At 45.1% G+C, this 14,714-nt stretch overlaps 1 protein-coding gene, 2 non-coding genes and 1 pseudogene across 5 annotated transcripts in view; 1 reads left to right on the plus strand and 3 right to left on the minus strand.

The window, feature by feature from the left end:
• MFRP (membrane frizzled-related protein) overlaps positions 1–14,714 on the plus strand; it is a 190,296-nt gene that overhangs the window by 122,758 nt on the left and 52,824 nt on the right. The gene's annotated exons all lie outside the window — the stretch shown is intronic.
• On the minus strand, positions 2,938–3,086 carry LOC141111536 (U12 minor spliceosomal RNA). The gene has a single exon (XR_012236432.1). It is a non-coding gene; the product is annotated as a U12 minor spliceosomal RNA (small nuclear RNA).
• On the minus strand, positions 7,149–7,289 carry LOC141111539 (U12 minor spliceosomal RNA). Its single transcript, XR_012236435.1, has one exon. It is a non-coding gene; the product is annotated as a U12 minor spliceosomal RNA (small nuclear RNA).
• On the minus strand, positions 8,340–8,444 carry LOC141111591 (U2 spliceosomal RNA; annotated as a pseudogene).

Genomic DNA, 14,714 nt, shown 5'->3' on the forward strand with positions numbered 1-14,714 from the left:
ATAAATCTATAATGTATGGTCAGCCTAAAGTTCATTTTTACTATGTTGGGGTGCAGTGAATTTTATGTGAGTGATATCATGTGAGATGGTTTAGGTGCACGCTATTCTTGTTTTTTTATTTTTTTTTAAATATACTATAGGGGATGGGGGATGAATGTGAGTGATATAATGTGAGGTGGTCTGGGTGCACACTTTTCTTGTAGTCTATCAAATCATACTTTGCTGATTAGATTTTGTGGTAAATATACAGATCTGTGCAAATTATGTAAATGTACTAAAAAAAAAAAACACAAGAAAATTATTTTTTTTTCAAATTTTTTACTATTTATTCCCAGGAAAATTAAAATATATGTATCTATGTTTACCACCAGATTAAAGCCCTGCCTGCCCTACAAAGTATAATAAGTTGGGGTAGACTACAAAACCTCAAATATATAAAGTGCAAAAAAAAAAAATTCGGGACTCTTTTTTGCATGTAGGCAGAGCCTTGCTATAATTAGGGGCCATGGAATTCGTTTGTAGGCGGGGCATACGAAACAGAAAAATGTGGCGCGCTCTGCGCGCCGCGGCGGAATATCGGCGTGATTTGATCAGAATAGTGGGCGTGTCCTAAATGGGCGTGGCTCGGAAGGGGTGTGGTATTATATGAATGAGGGACGAAGAAAGAAAGAAAGAGGGAGAGAAAGAAAGAGAGAGAGAAAGAAAGAAAGAAAAAAAAAGAAACAAACAAACAAATAAAGAAAGAAACAAAGAAAGAAACAAAGAAAGAAAAAGAAAAAAAAAAAGAAAAAAAGAGAAAGAAAGAGGGATGGAGGGACAGCAGGCCCAGATCCTATACCACAATAGAAATATGTGTATTCCAGAAAGTTTAACAATCAGCAGATAAAGATACTCCAAACACCTGGTGTTAGCGCTTCAATCATCCCGGCACCATGGTTGTTATGATGTCAGGATGATTGAAGTGCATTATTTATATTATTACATTGTAATATAGAATGAAATGATTCAACTCACCATAATGCAGAATCAGTGGAAGCCCTGAGCAAATCACCTGCCACGTCGCCTGCCACCAGATGCCATCAGGTGTCCCCAGCAGAGTCCCTTACATCAGGCATTGCCAGCAGAGTCCCCCCTTACATCAGACATTCCCAATGAAGTCCCCCCTTACATCAGACATTCCCGGCAGAGTCCCCCCTTACATCAGATATTCCCAGCGGAGTCACCCTTACATCAGGCATTGCCAGCAGAGTCCCCCCTTACATCAGGCATTGCCAGCGGAGTCCCCCTTAGAGAAGGCATTGCCAGCAGAGTTCCCCCTTACAGAAGACATTGCCAGCAGAGTCACCCCTTACATCAGGCATTGCCAGCGGAGTCCCCCTTACATCAGGCATTGCCATCGGAGACCCCCCTTACATCAGGCATTGCCATCGAAGTCCCCCTTACATCAGGCATTGCCAGCGGAGAACCTCCTTACATCAGGCATTGCCATCGGAGTCCCCCCTTACATCAGGCATTGCCAGCAGAGTCCCCCCTTACATCAGGCATTCCCAGTGGAGTCCAGTCTTACATCAGACATTGCCAGCGGAGTCCTCCTTTACATCAGACATTGCTAGCAGAGTCCTCCCTTACATCAGACATTGCCAGCGGAGTCCTCCCTTACATCAGACATTGCCAGCGGAGTCCTCCTTTACATCAGACATTGCTAGCAGAGTCCTCCCTTACATCAGGCATTGCCAGCGGAGTCCCCCTTTACATCAGGCATTGCCAGCGGAGTCCCCCCTTACATCAGACATTACCAGCGGAGTCCCCCCTTACATCAGACATTACCAGCGGAGTCCTCCTTTACATCAGACATTGCTAGCAGAGTCCTCCCTTACATCAGACATTGCCAGCGGAGTCCTCCCTTACATCAGACATTGCCAGCGGAGTCCCCCCTTACATCAGACATTGCCAGCGGAGTCCGCCTTTACATCAGACATTGCCAGCGGAGTCCGCCTTTACATCAGACATTGCCAGCGGAGTCCGCCTTTACATCAGACATTGCCAACGGAGTCCTCCCTTACACCAGGCATTGCCAGCAGAGTCCTCCCTTACACCAGGCATTCCCAATGGACCCCCCCCTTTCCTTACATCAGGCATTCCCAGCAGTGGAGACTCTCTCCGCCGCCATTACTAAACAGAATGGGACAGAATAGCCGGGTGGCTGCCAATAGCCCCTTCCTACATCAGGTCACAGACAGACGGCAGCGGGGCGGGAGGTGGGCGGTGCCACAGCTCAAATTCTATTGGCAGCCACCCGTCCATTACTAAACTGTAATTGTTTGTTGTGGTCTTCGGGAAAATGGCGGCCGGTGGAGACATTGTCTCCGTCCGCCACGGACCTCTAGCGGAGGCGTCGGAGAAAAAAAAAGAAATATCGGGAAAATAAGAATTTCCCGGGACATTTCCTGGGAATGGCAAAATCCGGGAAAAGGGTCTAAATCCCAGGAAATTCGGGACAGTTGGTAAGTATGTAACTGTGTTCCCTGGGTGTGTTCTAACTTTAGGGGGGGTGGGCTTACTGGGACAACCCAAAGATCTCTATTCCTGATTGCTACGAACAGCAGATCTCAGTATTGTCCCATCAGAACAGGGATCCGCCTTTAGTGGTAAATATACGGGTCTGTATAAATTATGTAAATATATTGGAAAAAAATCACAGGAAAATGCATTTTTTTCTAGTATGTTACTATTTATCCCCAAAGAAATTAAAATATATGTATTTATATTTACTACTCAATTAAAGGTCTGTCTGCCCCCCAAAAGTATAAAAATAAATATCTCAAATACATAAAGTACTGAGCTTAGACATTACCAAAAATAGAACTTAGAAAGAAAAAACAAACTTTAAAGAAACTAAACATTTCATATTTATCTATTATTAAACCTATTAGAAGATGGGTAGATCTCATCACCTGAAGATTCCACAAAGTAGGCAGAGCCTCCAAGGGGAAACCTGTACCCATTCAAAAATTCATCTCATACTAAGTGAGAAAACCAGGCATCACCCCAGTTTGTTATTTTCCTTACTCATTAGTTTAAGGCATACGGTCAGGAAAGTGTTGACCAGACCCCCCTGTGCTTCACCTCAATCCAAATTATGGGGAGAAAAAAACAGATGTAAATAAAAATTATCTTTACCTATGTGTATCAAATATTACTCTTTTACTTCTTTACATTTTCCCAAAAAACTAAAATAAAAAAAATGTGATGTGTACAATATTTTTACTACAGGATGTTTGCAGATGATTAGCTGTAGTGGAATACGTGATGGTCCTCAGTATGTAATTTGCATTGTTAATGTTGTGCCATCAGCAGGACAATAGGAAGAAGGAAGAATAGGCCAAAATGTACAACTGACACAAAGTACAGGCAGGTTAACCAATGTAGATCTAAATCTGGCCATACATTATACAATCTTATTGTACAATATTCCTTTAGATTTACCTAAAAACACTTTCAATTTGTAGCCAATCAGCCAGGCTACATAGCTGAAAATAAATCTTTTATGTATGGTCAGCCTAAAGTTTATTTTTACTATGTTGGGGTGCAGTGAATTTTATGTGAGTGATATCATGTGAGATGGTTTAGGTGTACGCTATTCTTGTATTTTTATTTTTTTTTAATTATACTATAGGGGATGGGGGATGAATGAGAGTGATATAATGTGAGGTGGTTTGGGTGCACACTTTTCTTGTAGTCTATCAAATCATACTTTGCTGATTATATTTTGTGGTAAATATACAGATCTGTACAAATTATGTAAATGTACTAAAAAAAAAAAAAAACACAAGAAAATTATTTTTTTTTAATTTTTTTACTATTTATTCCCGGGAAAATTAAAATATATGTATCTATATTTACTACCAGATTAAAGCCCTGCCTGCCCTGCAAAATATAATAAGTTGGGGTAGACTACAAAACCTCAAATATATAAAGTGCAAAAAAACATTTTGGGACTCTTTTTTGCATGTAGGCAGAGCCTTGCCATAATTAGGGGCTGTGGAATTCGTTTGTAGGTGGGGCATACAAAACAAAAAAACGTGGCGCGCTCTGCGCGCGGCGGCGGCAGATCGTCGTGGTTTGATCGGAATAGTGGGCGTGTCCTAAATGGGCGTGGCTCGGAAGGGGTGTGGTATGAGATGAATGAAGGATGGAGAAAGAAAGAAAGAAAGAGGGAGAGAAAGAAAGAAAGAAACAAACAAACAAAGAAAGAAAAAAAGAAAAAGAGAGAAAGAAAGAGGGATGGAGGGACAGCAGGCCCAGATCCTACACCACAATAGAAATATGTGTATTCCAGAAAGTTTAACAATCAGCAGATAAAGATACTCCAAACACCTGGTGTTATCGCTTCAATCATCCCGGCACCATGGTTGTTATGATGTCAGGATGATTGAAGTGCATTATTTATATTATTACATTGTAATATAGAATTAAATGATTCAACTCACCATAATGCAGAATCAGTTGAAGCCCTGAGCGAGTCACCTGCCACGTCGCCTGCCACCAGATGCCATCAGGTGTCCCCAGCAGAGTCCCTTACATAAGGCATTGCCAGCAGAGTCACCCCTTACATCAGACATTGCCAGTGGAGTCCTCCTTTACATCAGGCATTGCCAGCGGAGTCCCCCCTTACATCAGACATTCCCAGCGGAGTCCCCCGTACATCAGGCATTCCCAGCGGAGTCCCCCCTTACATCAGACATTCCCAGCGGAGTCCCCCCTTACATCAGACATTCCTAGCGAAGTCCCCCTTACATCAGGCATTGCCATCTGAGTTCCTCTTTCATCAGGCATTGCCATCGAAGTCCCCCCTTACATCAGGCATTACTAGCAGAGTCCCCCCTTACATCAGACATTGCCAGCGAAGTCCCCCCTTACATCAGGCATTGCCAGCAGAGTCCCCCTTACATCAGGCATTGCCAGCAGAGTCCACCCTTACATCAGACATTGCCAGCGGAGTCCTCCCTTACATCAGGCATTGCCAGCAGAGTCAGCCTTATAGAAGACATTGCCAGCAGAATTCCCCCTTACAGAAGACATTGCCAGCAGAGTCACCCCTTACATCAGGCATTGCCAGCGGAGTCCCCCCTTACATCAGGCATTGCCAGCAGAGTCCCCCCTTACATCAGACATTGCCAGCGGAGTCCCCCTTTATATCAGGCATTGCCAGCGGAGTCCCCCCTTACATCAGGCATTGCCAGCGGAGTCCCCCCTTACATCAGGCATTGCCAGCGGAGTCCCCCTTACATCAGGCATTGCCAGCGGAGTCCCCCCTTACATCAGACATTGCCAACGGAGTCCTCCTTTACATCAGACATTGCTAGCAGAGTCCTCCCTTACATCAGACATTGCCATCGGAGTCCCCCCTTACATCAGACATTGCCAGCGGAGTCCCCCTTTATATCAGGCATTGCCAGCGGAGTCCCCCTTACATCAGACATTGCCAGCGGTGTCCTCCTTTACATCAGACATTGCCAGCAGAGTCCTCCCTTACATCAGACATTGCCAGCAGAGTCCTCCCTTACATCAGACATTGCCAGCGGAGTCCCCCCTTACATCAGACATTGCCAATAGAGTCCGCCTTTACATCAGACATTGCCAGCAGAGTCCGCCTTTATATCAGACATTGCCAGCAGAGTCCTCCCTTACACCAGACATTGCCAGCAGAGTCCTTCCTTACACCAGGCATTCCCCCATGGAGCCCCCCCTTTCCTTACATCAGGCATTCCCAGCAGTGGAGACTTTCTCTGCCGCCATTACTAAACAGAATGGGACAGAATAGCCGGGTGGCTGCCAGTAGCCCCTTCCCACATCAGGTCACAGACAGACGGCAGCGAGGCAGGAGGTGGGCGGTGCCACAGCTCAAATTCTATTGGCAGCCCCCTGGCCATTACTAAACAGTAATTGTTTGTTGTGGTCTTCGGGAAAATGGCGGCCAGTGGAGACATTGTCTCCGTCAGTCACAGATCTCTAGCGGCGGCGTCGGAAAAAAAAAATATCGGGAAAATAAGAATTTCCCGGGACATTTCCAGGGAATGGCGAAATCCGGGAAAAGGGTCTAAATCCCGGGAATGTCTCGGGAAATTCAGGACAGTTGGTAAGTATGTAACTGTGTTCCCTGGGTGTGTTCTATCTTTAGAGGGGGTGGGCTTACTGGGACAACACAAAGATCTCTATTCCTGATTGCTACGAACAGCAGATCTCAGTATTGTCCCATCAGAACAGGGATCCGCCTTTAGTGGTAAATATATGGGTCTGTACAAATTATGTAAATATATTGGAAAAAAAAAATCACAGGAAAATGCATTTTTTTTCTAGTATGTTACTATTTATCCCCAAAGAAATTAAAATATATGTATTTATATTTATCACTAAATTAAAGGTCTGTCTGCCCCCAAAGTATAAAAATAAATATCTCAAATACATAAAGTACAGAGCTTAGATATTACCAAAAATAGGACTTAGAAAGAAAAAAAAAACTTTTAAGAAACTAAATATTTCATATTTTCCTATTATTGAATCCATTAGGAGATGGGCAGATCTCATCATCTGAAGATTCTGCAAAGTAACTGGATTCTCAAAGGGGAAATCTGTACCCATTCAAAAATTCATCTCATACTAAGTGAGAAAACCAGGCATCTTTCCTTCTTTTTCTCACTCTATCGAAAAGCCAGTGGCGTGCAAAACACACCTCAAAAACTTCCACCCAGTGCCAAAAAAAAGTGCCCACACATAGAGAGTGAAACACAAAAACGTGCAATGGGTGTACAGAGTCCTCCACTAGGGAAGGACCTTACCCTGATCCCCCGGGGCGTTAGGCTCCAGACAGGGACTGAGATACTCAGACAAAGGGTCCATCTGGCCGAAACCAGGCGGACCCCCACAACTGGAAGGACTGCCGAAGCAGACCAACCCAAGTACAGTGGAGCTCTCCCGAAGAGAGACCCCTCAAAGAAGAGGGCGAACCAAGCCAAAAGGCCTATGTCCACCCCCTCCCAAGACTTTCAGAGTAGGCCCGAGAACCCACACCCTACTCACCACACAGTGACAAAACGTGTATACAAAGACACATTTCATATTTATCTATTATTAAACCTATTAGGAGATGGGTAGATCTCATCACCTGAAGATTCCACAAAGTAGGCAGATCCTCCAAGGGGAAACCTGTACCCATTCAAAAATTTATCTCATACTAAGTGAGAAAACCAGGCATTTTTTTTTTTTTTTTTTTTTTTATTTGAAAGCCTATGGCGTGCAAAACACACCCCAAAAACTTCACCCGGTGCATAAAAAATGTGCACACACATAAAGAGTGCTCACAAAAAAGTGCCATGGGTACACAGACGTGCCAATTCCCTGATCCCCCGGGGCGTTAGGCTCCTGCGGGGACAAAGGTACTTACAATGGTCTATCCGGCCGAAACCAGACAGACCCCGTTCTCTGGAGGGCCTGCCAAAATAGGACCCACCCAAGTACTAGGTGAGGCTCCCCCGAAGGGAGACCCCATGAGAGAGAGCGAACTAAGCCAAAAGGCCATGTCCACCCCCACCCAAGACGTTCAGGGCTGGCCCGAGGACCCGCATCCTTACTAGTCAAACGTGCAAAAACGTGTAAGACAAAACGTGACAAACATAGGGTTTCAATCAAAATAAATAAAAAGTGGGGGAAGGGATAGAGAAGAGGAGAGTGAAAGAAGTGGCCATTGTGTAACACAATGACCAGGCCCTCCGGCCAGGAATAAAAAATTCCTCTGGTCCTAGCCAAAAGGCCCGGCCCAAGAGGCAGGTGCTTAAAAAGCGTGTTATATGGTGTAGTGACCTTGGTGCCCAAAATCAAAGTGTCTGCCACACACAGTGATTCTATGGCACCCCTGGCCTGTCACTCCAGGGGCACTACTCCATAGGCTTTCAAGTTCAACCCCGACCCGCAGCAGCCCCCACCACAGGCAGAAAGGCGTGGAGATCCAGAAGCTTGGTGAGAGCCCTTTACCATCAGGCTCCATCGTCGCTCCCATCACTCCTACCTAATTACATTCAGGAAGTACTAGCCACTCCCCCCCCCCCTCAAAGGGGTAGTAAGCGTTCTCTCCCGAATAACTGTCCGTAGCTAGAGCTGCCACAATCCAGGCCAGAAGGCCAGGGACCCAACCCTCCGGCCAGACCAAAATGCAGCACCCATCCCTACCAGGAGCACCCTTCCAGACGGCTCAGACTCAACCATTGGCCGGTCCCCAGTATACTGTCGGGCAACTCGGCGTAGTCCCTGCTGAGTATCGCCTTTCCAGGTACTATGACACCATTGGATTTGCCGGTCCTCCCCAACGAGAGTGACACAGCACCTCCTCTGGAAACTGATAAGAACAGATACTACACTTGATCTTAGCCAAAAGGCCGAGAAGCAATTAGCAATAATCATGCCTCAGTTGAACCTCATTGGCTATGAGGCGCCACGGCATCACCCCAGTTTGTTGTTTTCCTTACTTATTAGTTTAAGGCATTCAGTCAGGAAAGTGTTGACCAGACCCCCCTGTGCTTCACCTCAATTCAATTTATGGGGAGAAAAAACAGATGTAAATAAAAATTATCTTTACCTATGTGTATCAAATATTACTCTTTTACTTCTTTATATTTTCCCAAAAAACTAAAATTAAAAAAATGTGATGTGCACAATATTTTTACTACAGGATGTTTGCAGATGAATAGCTGTAGTGGAATACGTGATGGTCCCCAGTATGTCATTTGCATTGTTAATGTTGTGCCATCAGCAGGACAATAGGAAGAAGGAAGAATAGGCCAAAATGTACAACTGACACAAAGTGCACGCAGGTGTATTGTTAACCAATGTATATCTAAATCTGGTCATACATTATACAATCTTATCGTACAATTTTCCTTTAGATTTTCTAAAAAACATATTATAAGAGGTCAAACCTAAAAAAAAACACTTTCAATTTGTAGCCAATCAGCCAGGCTACATAGCTGAAAATAAATCTATAATGTATGGTCAGCCTAAAGTTTATTTTTACTATGTTGGGGTGCAGTGAATTTGATGTGAGTGATATCACGTAAGATGGTTTAGGTGCACGCTATTCTTGTATTTTTATTTATTTTACATTATACTATAGGGGATGGGGGATGAATGTGAGTGATATAATGTGAGGTGGTTTGGGTGCACACGTTTCTTGTAGTCTATCAAATCAGACTTTGCTGATTATATTTTGTGGTAAATATACAGATCTGTGCAAATTATGTAAATGTATTAAAAAAAAAACACAAGAAAATCCGTACACAGATCCCCCCTAAATCCTGCACTCCATACACAGCTCACCCCTAAATCCTGCACTCCATACACAGATCCCCCCTAAATCCTGCACTCCGTACACAGCTCACCCCTCAATCCTGCACTCTGTACCCAGCTCACCTCTCAATCCTGCACTTCGTACACAGCTCACCCCTCAATCCGGCACTCCGTACACAGCTCACCCCTCAATCCTGCACTCTGTACCCAGGTCACCTCTCAATCCTGCACTCTGTACACCGCTCACCCCTCAGTCCTGCACTCCGTACACAGCTCACCCCTCAATCCTGCACTCTGTACCCAGGTCACCTCTCAATCCTGCACTCTGTACACCGCTCACCCCTCAGTCCTGCACTCCGTACACAGCTCACCCCTCAATCCTGCACTCCGTACACAGCTCACCCCTCAATCCTGCACTTCGTACACAGCTCACCCCTCAATCCTGCACTCCGTACACCGCTCACCCCTCAATCCTGCACTCCGTACACAGCTCACCCCTCAATCCTGCACTCTGTACCCAGCTCACCTCTCAATCCTGCACTCCGTACACAGCTCACCCCTCAATCCTGCACTCCGTACCCAGCTCACCTCTCAATCCTGCACTCTGAACACAGCTCACCCCTAAATCCTGCACTCTGTCCATAGCACACCCCTCAATCCTGCACTCCGTACACAGCTCACCCCTCAATCCTGCACTTCGTACACAGCTCACCCCTCAATCCTGCACTCTGTACCCAGCTCACCTCTCAATCCTGAACTCCGTACACCGCTCACCCCTCAATCCTGCACTCCGTACACAGCTCACCCCTCAATCCTGCACTCTGTACCCAGCTCACCTCTCAATCCTGCACTCCGTACACAGCTCACCCCTCAATCCTGCACTCTGTACCCAGCTCACCTCTCAATCCTGCACTCCGTACACAGCTCAGGAGATGATGTGCTGTAACCTCCAGCAACCAATCAGTGAGCCGTATTGATGTGCAGCGACCTCTAGCAACCAATAAGTAAATGGTAATTATGCACAGTAACCTCTAGCAACCAATCAATCAGTGAGCGGTAAACATGTAACCTCTAGCAACCAATGAGTTAGCAGAATGATGTGCTGTAACCTCTAGCAACTAATCAATGAGTCGTAATGTATACTGTAACCTCTAGCATCGAGTCAATGAGCAGTAATGATATGCTGTAACCTCTGGCAACTAATCTCAATTGTTGTCTGACCTGATTTTGAGTCCGGTGGAGCCAAAGGCAATGTTTGCCCAGGGTTCAATCAATATTAAAGACAGCCCTGTCGCCATGCTTTACTTTGTTGAGAAATCCCTTTGAAAAACACCCCCTAGCATTTCAGGCTGTGGTCATCTTGAGCAAGGGCAGATCATTCATGCAGCATCAACTTACTGGAATCCATCTGCCTTTAGATCAGGCATGCAAGAGGAGAGTGTGTGCTTAGCTGAGAAAGACCCTCCTCCCCTACTGAAGACTCCTGGGATGTATGACATCATTTGCCTAGGCATGGAAACCAGGAAGTAACTGAAGAAATATAAAAAAATTTTGAAAACAAGCAAATATGATATACTTTCATATCCATTTACTAATGCTAGCAGCATAAGAACTAAAAATAGTTAATGTTAATTAAGAGAGTGAAGTTCCGCTTTACAAAAAAAGCCCCATGAACAAAACTAATATCCAATAAACCCCCAGAATGAATGAAAATCCTCTTTTTGGGGGGAAGAAAAAGAGCTTGCTGTAGATGGGAAAGCTGCTAAAAGTGGCTGCTGACCTCAAATCAGCCACAAAATAAAATTAAAAACAAAAAGCTGCTAAAATTACTTAAAGCGGAGTTCCACCCATATAAAAGTCAGCAGCTACAAAAAGTGTAGCTGCTGACTTTTATTAATCGGACACTCACCTGTCCTACGGTCCAGCGATGCGGGAGTAGGAAGCCCCACTCCTCTCTGCGGCGCCGTCATTGTCATTGTGGGCGCACTGCGACTGGCCGGGCAATCATCTGAGACCTGTGACGTGTCCCAGATGATTGCCAAGAGGGAGGGGGGAGAGGTGAACTTGATTCCGGCTCCGCGGTGCCCCATGAGGAAGTGGGAGTGGGATCCCTCTAAAAAAAGAGTTTCCGCTCCCCTCCAAAAAAATGACATGCCAAAAGTGGCCTGTCAGGGGGTCACCTTCACTTAAAGCAGAAGTTCCATTTTTGGGTGGAACTCCGCTTTAAGAAAAAAAAAATGAAAAAAAGAGTTAAACAATATATAAACATGTAGTGTTTGTATGTGTGTGTGTATATAGATATATCTATATATACTATATATATATAGATATATATACAGTGAGGGAAAAAAGTTTTTGATGCCCTGCTGATTGTGTACATTTGCCCACTGACAAAGAAATGATCAGTCTATAATTTTAATGGTAAGTTCATTTTAACAGTGAGAGACAGAAAAACAAAAATATCCAGAAAAACGCATTTCAAAAAAGTTATAAATTGATTTGCATTTTATTGAGTGAAATAAGTATTTGACCCCTTCACAAAACATGACTTAGTACTTTGTGGCAAAGCCCTTGTTGGCAATCACAGAGGTCAGACATTTCTTGTAGTTGGTCACCAGGTTTGCACACATCTCAGAAGGGATTTTGTGCCACTCCTATTTGTAGATCATATCCAAGTCATTAAAGCTGCGTTCCACCCATTTAAAAGTCAGCAGCTAAAATTTTATTAATCGGACACTCACCTGTCCCACGGTCCCCTCGTCCCCTCCTCTCCGCCGGCATTCTAACGGTGGCGCCCGGCTGTGGCTTCACGGCCGGGCATGCACAGCACATGCATGAGCTGCGCTGCGCGCTGTGAATGGCCGGGCAATCTTCTAGGACCTGTGACGTGTCCCAGAAGATTGCAGGGAGGGAGGAGAGGTGATCTTCCTTCTGGCGCCGTGGTGCCAGGGGAGGAAGTGGGATCTAGGTGCCTGTAAAAACAGGGCACTCGCTCCCTCCCTCAAAAAAAATGACATGCCAAATGTGGCATGTCAGGCGATCACCAGCACTTAAACGCATGATCGCCAGACCCAATGATTGGCTCCCGCTGTGTCCAATCACAGCTGGAGTGGGTCGCCAGCGGTGCATGCATGTGCTCCAGATTTGGAAGACTTGGATACTAGGTACGTGATCTGGCACAGAGAGGCCGCCCTGCCGCAGTATATGTGTGCGGGGCGGTCGCTAAGCAGTTAAGATAGTTCATTTTCTTTTTTATAAATAAATATGTGAATAGTATGGCGTGCATTTGTATTCAGCCCCCCTTAGTCAATACTTTGTAGAACCACCTTTCTCTGCAATTACAGCTGCAAGTCTAATTGGGTATATCTCTACCAGCTTTACACATCTAGAGAGTGACATTTTTGCCCATTCTTCTTTGCAAAATAGCTCAAGCTCTGTCAGATTGGATGGATTGGAGAGCACCTGTGAACAGAAGTTTTCAAGTCTTGCCGCAGATTCTCAATTGTATTTAGGTCTGGACTTTGACTGGGCCATTCTAACACATGAATATGCTTTGATCTAAACCATTCCATTGTAGCTCTGGCAGTACATTTAGGGTCATTGTCCTGCTGGAAGGTGAACCTCTGCCCCAGTCTCAAGTCTTTTGTAGACTCTAACAGATTTTCTTCTAAGATTTCCCTGTATTTGGCTCCATCCATCTTCCCATCAACTCTGACCAGTTTCCCTGTCCCTGCTGAAGAAAAGCATCCCCACAATATGATGGTGCCACCACCATGTTTCACAGTGGGGATGGTGTGTTCAGGGTGATGTGCAGTGTTATTTTTCCGCCACACATAGCGTTTTGCTTTTATGTCAAAAGGTTAAATTTTGGTCTCATCTGACCAGAGCACCTTCTTCCACATGTTTGCTGTGTCCCCCACATGGCTTCTCACAAACTGCAAACAGGACTTCTTATGACTTTCTTTCAACAATAGCTTTCTTCTTGCCACTCTTCCATAAAGGCCAGATTTGTGGAGTGCACGACTAATAGTTTTCCTGTGGACAGATTCTCTCTCCTGAGCTGTGGATCTCTGCAGGTCCTCCAGAGTTACCATGGGCCTCTTGGCTGCTTCTCTGATTAATGCTCTCCTTGCTCGGCCTGTCAGTTTAGGCGGATGGACATGTCTTGGTAGGTTTGCAGTTGTGCCATACTCTTTCCATTTTTGGATGATGGATTGAACTGTGAGATGTTCAAAGCTTGGGACATGCTTTATAATCTAACCCTGCTTTAATCTTCTCCACAACTTTATCCCTGACCTGTCTGGTGTGTTCCTTGGCCTTCATAACGCTGTTTGTTCACTAAGGTTCTCTAACAAACCTCTGAGGGCATAACAGAACAGTTGTATTTATACCGAGATAAAATTACACACAGATGGACTCTATGTACTATATAGGTGTCTTCTGGAGGCAATTGGCTCCACTAGATTTTCAGAGTAAAGGGGGCTGAATACAAATGCACGCCACACTTTTCAGATATTTATTTGTAAAAAATTTGGAAAACCATTTATCATTCTCCTTCTACTTCACAATTATGTGCCATTTTGTGTTGGTCTATCACATAAAATCCCAATAAAATACATTTACGAGGTGGGGGGGCTGCGGAGAGCCTTGGAAACGGAAGGAAAGGCCCGAGTACACCTCAGCTGACCTTGGCAAACCTCTGAAAGACTCCGTTCCTGAGGTTTGCCGATGTCAGCCGAGCTGTCCTTGGGCCTTTCCCTGCATTTCCGAAAAGGCACCAGTCGGCGCCGCTCGGTTTCGGCACCCCCCCACCTCAGGCCAAATGCGGTACTGCACACGCTTTGGCCTGAATCCTGCTCATTTTGTGAGACAACACTCGCAAGCGAGTTACGATTTTTAAAAATACAGTGCTCGTATTGCGGAACGCTTGTTACTCGCAATCCGAGGTTACACAGTATAGATACATTTTTTATATCACATCCCTCAGTTCTCAGATGCATAAGAACTGGGGGGGCACACTGATCTTCCCAGTGAAAGGCTATGCAGGGAGAGGGGGTGTCAGGACAAGTCTGATCATTGGAGGAGAGCACCCTGAGTTCCCAGCATATCGAGAGAACTGACCACAGTGTGCTCTCCTGCTTAGTGTGGTCAGTTTTTAATAGGAAAGCAGAGGGATTGGTAGGAACACCAGGGATTTCACACACAGGAAGCAATACAAAGAGAACAGGAGACTTTCTCATACAAGTAAATGGTACAACAGACAGATACCAGTAATATGAAATGTTGGGTTTACATATTCTTTAACCACTTGCGCAGGGAGAAGAAACAAAGAGATCTTTAGTAACAATCAGCACACAATACACATTGTTAGGCAC

This window comes from Aquarana catesbeiana, linkage group LG10 (assembly GCF_042186555.1).
Source record: "Aquarana catesbeiana isolate 2022-GZ linkage group LG10, ASM4218655v1, whole genome shotgun sequence".
Lineage (NCBI taxonomy): Eukaryota > Metazoa > Chordata > Amphibia > Anura > Ranidae > Aquarana > Aquarana catesbeiana.